Below are 10,152 nucleotides of genomic sequence, written 5' to 3'. Positions count from 1 at the left end.
GAAAACTATACACTTCTGAAGAAAAAGATTGAGGAAGACTATAGAAAGTGGAGAGATCTCCCATGCTCATGGATTGGTAGAATCAACATAGTAAAAATGTCTATACTCCCAAAAGTAATCTACATGTTTAATGCAATTCCCATCAAATTTCCAATGACATTCATTAAAGAGATTGAAAATCTACCATGAAATTTATATGGAAACACAAGAGGCCACGAATAGCCAAGGCAATATTCAGTCAAAAGAACAATACAGGAGGTATCACAATACCTGACTTCAAACTATATTACAAAGCAATAACAATAAAACAGCATGGTCCTGGCACAAAAACAGACATGAAGACCAGTGGAACAAAATAGAGGATCCAGATATGAAGCCACACAAGTATAACAAACTTGTCTTTGATAAAGAAGCTAAAAATATACGATGGAGAAATAGCAGCCTCTTCAACAAAAACTGCTGGGAAAACTGGTTAGCAGTCTGCAAAAAACTGAAACTAGATCCATGTATATCACCCTATACCAAGATTAACTCAGAATGGATCAAGGATCTTAATATCAGACCACAAACTCTAAAGTTGATACAGGAAAGAGTAGGAAATACTCTGGAGTTAGTAGGTATAGGTAAGAACTTTCTCAATGAAACCCCAGCAGCACAGCGATTAAGCGATAACACAGATAAATGGGACCTCATGAAGCTAAAAAGCTTCTGTTCATCAAAAGAAATGGTCTCTAAACTGAAGAGAACACCCACAGAGTGGAGAAAATATTTGCCAACTATACATCAGACAAAGGACTGATAACCAGAATATATAGGGAACTTAAAAAACTAAATTCTCCCAAAACTAATGAAGCAATAAAGAAATGGGCAAATGAACTAAACAGCACTTTCTCAAAAGAAGAAATTCAAATGGCCAAAAAACACATGAAAAAATGCTCACCATCTCTAGCAATAAAGGAAATGCAAATTAAAACCACACTAAGATTCCACCTCACCCCTGTTAGAACAGCCATCATCAGGAACACCACCAACGACAGGTGTTGGCGAGGATGCAGGGAAAAAGGAACCCTCATACACTGTTGATGGGAATGTCAACTAGTATAACCACTCTGGAAAAAAATTTGGAGGCTACTTAAAAAGCTAGACATTGATCTACCATTTGATCCAGCAATACCACTCTTGGGGATATACCCAAAAGACTGTGACACAGGTTTCTCCAGAGGCACCTGCACACCCATGTTTATCACAGCACTATTCACAATAGCCAAGTTATGGAAACAGCCAAGATGCCCCACCACTGACGAATGGATTAAGAAAATGTGGTATTCATACACAATGGAATTTTATGCAGCCATGAAGAAGAACGAAATGTTATCATTTGCTGGTAAATGGATGGAGTTGGAGAACATCATTCTGAGTGAGGTTATCCTGGCCCAAAAGACCAAAAATCATATGTTCTCCCTCATATGTGGACATTAGATCAAGGGCAAACACAACAAGGGGATTGGACTATGAGCACATGATAAAAGCGAGAGCACACAAGGAAGGGGTGAGGATAGGTAAGACACCTAACAAATTAGCTAGCATTTGTTGCCCTTAACACACAGAAACTAAAGCAGATACCTTAAAAGCAACTGAGGCCAATAGGAAAAGGGGACCAGGAACTAGAGAAAAGGGTAGATCAAAAAGAATTAACATAGAAGGTAACACCCACGCACTGGAAATCAATGTGAGTCAATGCCCTGTATAGCTATCCTTATCTCAACCAGCAAAAACCCTTGTTCCTTCCTATTATTGCTTATACTCTCTCTACAACAAAATTAGAAATAAGGGCAAAATAGTTTCTGCTGGGTATTGAGGGAGTGGGGAGGAGAGGGAGGGGGGATAGTGGGTGGTAAGGGAGAGGGTTGGAACAGGGGAGAGAAATGACCCAAGCCTTGTGTGCACATATGAATAATAAAAAATGAAAAAATAAAAGAAAACAAAAAGAACCTATCATTAGTGACAGCTTTCAAGGTGTGCAAATGGAGTTGTTCATAACATTCCTTTATTATCATTTATGCTTATGTACATCAACATATATGGACATTATGATGCTAGTAAAATATATTTTCTTTCTTTCATACTATTTCAATGAAGAAAAATAGTGTCAAGATCCCTTTTAAAAATGTTTTCTCCTCATATTTGCAGAGAGGCTGACATTTTAGGCCGAATTTTAACACATATGAGATCTCTTCCTATTGTCTCAATTACTTTAGCCAAAGATAAAACAAGTCCCATTTCATAGTGATGCAAACGAACTTCAGATTTCAGTGGCTTTGCAAAGTTCACAGAGATCTGATGATAGGACATCCTGACTACTAAGAAGCATATTTAGTTACCTGAGATGACCAAAGTTTCTAGACTGTGCAATAATACCCAGGATTTTGTAATTTACCCTAAATAATGTTTGAAAAAGAGACATTGATGGTTCCTACGTGGCAGAACACTGACAGGTTTCACTTTTTCATGTCTCCACAAACCTCCTCAGGAATGTGGCTACAAAGTGAGATGGGCAATTTAGTAAGCTAAAGGAGGGCACTAGTATAAGAACAGCTATTAACAAGAATTGACAATACCTAACTAAACCTCTGAAACCACAAGTCTGTCATGGGCCCAGACTTGGAACTGGATCCATCCCAAGACCCCAATATCCTTTTTTTTCTTTTTTCCTGTCTTGGCTTAAATTGCTTCCAGTAAGAGCAACTTGTGAATAAAACAGTTGCATGAATAAAACAACACACAAAGAGCAGGTTGGCAGGCTGTGCTCAGAGTGGTGGACGAAAGCCAGCAAGAAACTGTATTCCAACACCCATTGCAAAAAGGCTAACTCAGAATGAACCAGTAGGGTGAATCCTATCAGTCCTGAAGGTCACTACATAGAGCAACTCAGTGCATCAATGCAAATAAATCTGAGCACTGATGAGATGAAATTTGTCTCTGTACTTTTCAGACCACAATCAGATAAAAATATAACTCAGCTGGAAAAGAAATTACCAAAAATCTTCAAACACATGGATATGGAAGAACAGATTTTTACATGACCCCTAAGTAACTGAAGAAATTAGCAGGGAAATCCAAAATTCCCTAGTGTGCAAGAAAAACATAAACACAACCTGCCTGAACCTATGGGATAAGTAAGTAAGGCAGAGCTAAGAGAAAGCCTATTAGCCCAAACATATACATAAAAAAAGAAGACATATCAACTAAATAGCCAAATTTTGCAACTCAAATCCCTAGAAAAACAAGAATAAGACAAACCCCAAGTTACCAGATGAACAGAAATAATAAAAATTGGAAGAAATTTTAATGAAATAAAGACAAAAATCTACATAAAAATAAGATTGGTTCTTCAAAATGATATGTAAACTGATAAGCCCATATCCAAGCTCCCTAGCAGAAGATAAAAACTTAAAATTAATAAAATTAAAGATGAAAAGGTGATATCAGCCAATACCAGTGGCATCCTGAGTATCATAAATGAATACTTTGAAAATCAATATTGACATAAACTTTAAGAGCTAGAAGAAATCTACGTGCATTTTTCTTCCCAAAATTGAAACTTGATGCTACAAACCACCTAGTAGATTAGTAAGAAGATGTAAGATTGGAATAGTAATAAAGAATCTCCCAACAAATGAAAGTCCAAAACTCAATGGATTCAATACCAAATTCTACTGGATCTTCAAACAAGAGCTAATACCAATACTTCTCAAAAGTTTCCATGAACTAGAAAAGGGAAGAACACTACCAAGCTCACTATGAAGTATGCAGTATATTCATTTTAATACTGGACAAGTACCCCCAAAAAAGAGAATTATAAGCATATTTCTTTAATGAACCAAGACACAAAAATTTTCAATAAGATACTTGAAATCCAATATCAGAAACATATCCAAAATCATAAACCATGATTAAATTCCTTTCAGTCTAGGCATGCAATATTGTTCACAAACGTGAATTAATGAATTTAATACAGCATGGAAACAGAATCAAGTCCAAATCCACATGATGATCTTACTGCAAAACAATTCTTTGACAAATTCAACAGCCTTTTGTGATGAAAGCTCTGAAAAGAAAAGGAATAGATGTAATTGCCTCCATATAATAAATGCTACATATGACAAATCTATAGGCACATCATACTACATGGGTAATAACTGGAATCTTTTCTTCTGAACTCAGCAGTGAGAAAAGGGTGTCCATTCTTACTAGTTTTATTTAGTATCGTACTGCCATTTCTAGCTAGAACAATAAATGAAGGGAATGAAATAAAAGGGATTCATATAGGGAAGAAGTCATATTATCCCTTTTTGCACAATATATGATTCTATACTTAAAAGAATCCACCAAAAACACTCCTAGATCAAACAAACACTTTTGGAAACATATCAAGGTTTCAACCTCAACATGCAAAAATCAATAATCCTTCCATTTACCAACAAAAGTAAATCTTAGCAAAATGACAAACAATGAGTATAACACAATATCTAGTACCTCAAATTATGATACAGAACTATTGTCACAAAACAGAATGGAACTGATACAAAAGCAGTCACAAATTCAATGGAATAGAAGACTCAGAAATAAATGCACACTAGTATAGCCATCTGATCATTGACAGAGGAGTGAGAAGCATAACTGGAGAAAAGACAGTCTCTTCAACAAATGTTGTGGGTATAACTGGCTATTGACACACAAAGCAATAAACCCAAACCCCTATATCTCACCATGTACAAAACTTAGTACCAAATAGATCAAAGATCTTCACGTACTACCTACAATATTGAAAATATTACTGGAAAAATTAGGGCAAACTCTGGAAGATATAGGCCAGTATAATAATTTTCTGAATAGGATGTCAAATGCACAGAAAATATATGCAAATTGACTAATGGAAGTACACCTAATTAAAAAGTTTCTGGATATGGAAGGAAACAATTACTATAATCAAGAGATGATCCACACAGAGGGAGAAAATCTGAAGCAGCACTTCGACACGTAAAAGATTTATGATTTATATCCATACATCCGAAGAGCTCAAAAAAGTAAACGGCAAAAGAACAAATAATCCAATTTATAAATGGGAAGATAAATTGAACAGACAGTTCTCAGAAGAAAAAATTCAAATTGCTAATAAATACATGAAGAAATGCCAAACATTCTTAGCCATAAAGAAAATGCAAATCAAAACTTTACTAACATTCCATCTTACACCAGTCAGCTGGGCAATTGTCAAGAAAACAAATGACAATAAATGCTGGCATGGATGGTGTGGAGAAGGAATCTTCATACACCATTGGTGGAAATATAAACTAGTGCATTCACTGTGGAAATCAGTATAGAAGTTCCCTATAAAACTAAAATTAGACCTACCTTATGACCCCATAATTCAACTCTTTTGTATATATCTGAAGGAATGTAAATTAATATATAAGATAGTTAACTTCATACCCAAGTTTATTGAAGCTCTGTTCAGCTTAATTATAGAATTAGCTGAAGTTTCCAACATCTAGGGAATGGATAAAGAAAATACATAACACACACACACATACACACACACACACGGAGTATCAATTAGCCAAAAAGAAAAATGAAATTCTTTCATTTGCAGGAAAATGAATGACATAGGATATCATAATGTTCAGTGACATTAGTCAAGCTCAAAAAACAAGATATCACATATTCTCACTCATTTGTGGAACCTAGACATTCAACGTTGGTGATGACAACAATAATAGTAACAACAATAAAAACAGTGAACATAACTGTGAAAGGGTTATGTTCAAGGGATCAGTGGGAGCTAAGGGGGTGAAGGAAAGTCAGTTGAGAGGGAAGAGGATGGACGTATACTATACTAAAGATATATGTTTGAAGACAGCATAATGAATCCCACCAAATGCTATTTTGAAAAGGGAATTAGGAGGATGGGGGTGGGAGTGGGAAAAGGTAAAATATGAAAAAGAAAAAGAAACAGTCCAATATAGCTACAGCTATTTGATTAAATTCAAAGTAAGAAAAGAATAATTTTATAATTTTTAGAACTTGTGTATACCCAACTCTCAGTGACTCTGTCATCAAATTAAATGTGAGCATTAACTTGATTTTTGGTTCACATATTTGGTAGACTCTAAAAGATTGACACTGGTTTATACTGGATTAAAGAAAGTTAGATGTTCACTGTTGATCAATGACCCTCTTCCCAAAGACATGGGTATCTCTATCTGCTACTCTTTTCATCTCAGAAAGGTTCTGCTTGGTATGAAAATAACATAATGAAAAGCTCTTAAAAAGGGGAGGGTTAAGGAAGATGGTCATTAAGAAAGAGTAGGTAGGAGGATGACAGTTTTGAGGTCAACTCACAGGCAAAAACATGAGATCCTACCTGAAAATTACCTAAATAAATAAGGACTGCAATAAAAAAGAATTCAAGTAGTAGAACATCTTCCTAGAACACTCAAGACTCTGAGATCAAAACCCGGAACCATCAAAAATATTGTTATGGATATTTGGTTGTATCCATTTTGAGGTCATTATAAATATTGCTTTTTTGATCATTCCTATTCAGTGTCTTTTGTTGTTCCAAAGTATTGCATTTCTGATCAATACATAACTACTAGTGCAATTGCTTGCTATGGATATCTTCAGTTTCATTGACTCCTGACAGGAATTTTACAAATGGTTTAACAAATACATAGTGTTTTTGCACTTTTAGTGAGCTAACCCAAGACATGTTCATGCTAGGAAGATGCTTTAATACTCAGCTACATCGCCAGCCACTATTCAAAATTTTTACATAAATTAGTGTAGATTCATGTTTTGTCTACATTTAGCATAGTGACTCCATTTACATTCCAAACAACTGATGGCTATTTAATAACACCTCAATGTTGTTTTAATTTCCATCATTCTTATGTTGTGGTAGTATATTTTTTTCTCTATAACTTTTGGACTTTGAACATGATTCCATTTTTGGTACACATATGTGTATATACACAATATATCCATACACACTTCAAAAGTTAGCAATCAAAGCAAAATAAAGAACTATTTTGTTTTCAAACTGAAAGCAAATTACTGACCTGATGTCCAAATGTAAAATAGGTGTGCATGTATTTCCCAATACATGGCCATTCATCTTCATACCTGCAAAAATGTATAAAGTCAAGAAATAATTTTGATTTGTAGTAGGTATCAAATCTCATTTTCATGTGTGTTCCACACAAAAATCAGAGTAATATCTTTTCTTCCCTGTTGGACTACAGTGCAGGGCCCATGTTGCAGCTCATCTTATCTATTTTGCAACATTTAGTTTAAAAAAATTCTCATTCTTTTTATGAATTCCATGATCTTGCCACACCTGAAAAACTCATCCCAGGTGTTGTGTAAAATAGGCCATATTGTGTCTTTTACTTCTTTGTGATTAGATCAGGTAATGCATTTACATTCAGGAATATCCTAGAGCAGTGCTATTCTTCCCATTGTAATATGGTAGATGACAATTTAAACCATTTTGTTATCTATATGTGTTTTGAGATTTGAATTTTCATATTTTCCAGGAGTTTGAGATTTCAAGAGGAAAAGAAATGTCTCAAAAACAACACTGCAACAGTAACCAGAATTTGTTCAGAAAAACCTCAAACATTCTAAGAGAAATTATTTACAATCTAAAAAGTTAAGCTTAGGCATCTTTCAAATAAATAGAAGGAAGATATCAGAAAATTATCTTTCGTTCACCTTTTTTCAGGAAAATGTGTGTTCTTCCAGAGGAAAACATAAAATGAGTCCAGGAAGAACTGATTTCAGGATGCTGTACCCAACATCAGGGTCACAGGAAGAACTTCAGAGGATGTTGAAGGTGGATCCTAAAAGGAGGAACTAGTTTCAAAGGAACTGGAGCTTAGGAGTAGGTGAAGTGTTTTCAGAGGTTTTTTGAAGATAAAATTGGTAGGTAACCAGTGTTGATTTTCTTAATATGAGGGGTAAAATATCTCAACTCTTCCAGAGAATTAAGCACATGGAAACAGAGACATTTACTCTACCCAGGTGCACAAAGATGTGGTAAGAGTGACAAATAACCATGTAGGCTAGTGGGCTATGGGAAGGGAAGGAAAACCACCCAGGATGGTGTTTTTCTGGAATCAAAACCTCCCCACCATTCATTCCTCATGACCTAAATCAACTGCCGTGTATCTAGGCCCAGAAGAACCTTCTCCTTCCTGTTATCATGGTGGTATACAAAAAAATAATAGGAAGGAAGTGTCCCTTGATATTTGACATTATCTTGATGACTTAAACCTTTTTCTCTAGGAAATTCCAGATAAGCTCACCACATAAAAGTTTTCACTTAAAGACACCAGGGAATACAATTGAATGAGCACAGACTATATTAGGTATTAGAAATATTAGAAGTCTTTCACTTCATTAGGTGTATATGTTCTGTGCATTTTATTTTATTTTATTTTATTTCAGTACTGGGGATTGAACCAAGGGCTTAGATCATGCAAGCACCCTACAATCTGAACCATATCCTGTGAAATTTTGTTTGTATTAGGTTTTGGAGAAATGGTCTTGCTAATGTTTCCTGGACCTGTCTAAAACTCATAGTCCTCCTGCATGTATCTCCTGAGTAGTTAAGAATGTAAGTATATGCCAGCATGTTCAGCTTATTTTTGGTGTTATTGTGAGTGGGGTTATTTTCCTCATATATTTTGTAGTAAATTTGCTATTGATGTACAGACAAGCTATTGATTTTGGTAACTTGATTTCCTGTCCTGATATTTTGACAAATTTGTTATTTCAAATAATCTTTCCGTGGGGTTTTTAGGGTGTTTTAAGTGTAAAATCAAATCATCTGAAAAGAAGAATAACATTATTTCTTTCTTTCTTAATTATATTCTTTTATGTTTTTCCTCATGCCTAATTGTTCTGGCTAAAATTTCAAGTATTATTTTGAATAAGAGTGGTCACCTCTTTTTTATTCCCAACTTTAGAGGAAATGCATTTATTGTTCTCTCCATTTGGTATGGTGCCAGCTGTTTTTAGCTTGGTTGAATGTAGCCTTTTAAGTTGAATTATGACCCTCCTGAACTTAGTTTTTTAAGGGTTTTATCATGACCGGATGTTGAAAGATATGAAAGACTTTTCTGTGTTTATCAAGTTGATAATGTGATTTTTGCTCTCGATTCTATTTATGTGTTGTATTAAAGTTATTGGTTTGCGTAGTTGGACTATTCTTGAATCCCTGGGATGAAAGCAACTTGACCTTGTCATATGATATTTTTAATGAATTGTTGAAATCTATTTGAACATATTTTACTGGGAATTTTACCATCTATACTCATCAAGTATATTGTTATATTGTTTTAGTGCTGTCCTTATTAGGCAAATGTCATGTGATCTGAATGTTGAATGTTGCTATGTCAGTGCTCATGCATCAACTGTATCTAATGAACCACACTGGTGACGGCTGCTGATTATAAGAGAGACTGTGTCAGTGTGGGAACATTCATATTGGAACTGTGTACTTCACATTTAGTTTGTCTGTGAACCTCAACTTTCTCTAAAATATAATTTCTATTAATTATTAAGAAATGATTTCAAATCCCTGACTATAGACAAGATGAGGTTTGCATTACACTGTAAATATCAAAGGACTAATGCTGAAATCCTCTGAAGTATTTGCACTGAGATTAGAATTTGGTGTAGTGATAAGGGAGAGGAAAACAAATTGTAGGTTGGAGAACCAGGATTTTGAGGGAAGGCTTCATACTGATGCACTGGTGACAGTTTATTTCAGTGTGAGACCAAGTGTTTATTCCTTAAAAAAAACCTTAGATTCCTTGACCTAAAATATCCCTTTTACATTTAAAATATCTCTTCTTCTTCAGTGTATAAAAGGAAAGATCCAAGCAGGAGACTTATTTCAGTATAAGGAAGGAAAAGGAGACCACGATAACTTATCTCCCAAGGAATTAAAAAGAAAATACTCAGTAGAGAAAGGTAATGAAATTGCACTTTCAAAAACAAGCCAGTGTGGTACTTTTGGAGCTTAGAGCTATTTGGGTCAGGTACAAATTACTGCTGTTTTGTTCAGGATAATGGATGCATAAA

This window comes from Castor canadensis, chromosome 7, assembly GCF_047511655.1.
Source record: "Castor canadensis chromosome 7, mCasCan1.hap1v2, whole genome shotgun sequence".
Classification (NCBI taxonomy): Eukaryota; Metazoa; Chordata; class Mammalia; order Rodentia; family Castoridae; genus Castor; species Castor canadensis.
The sequence above is the reverse complement of the archived record's forward strand: the minus strand, read 5'-3'. Positions refer to the sequence as shown.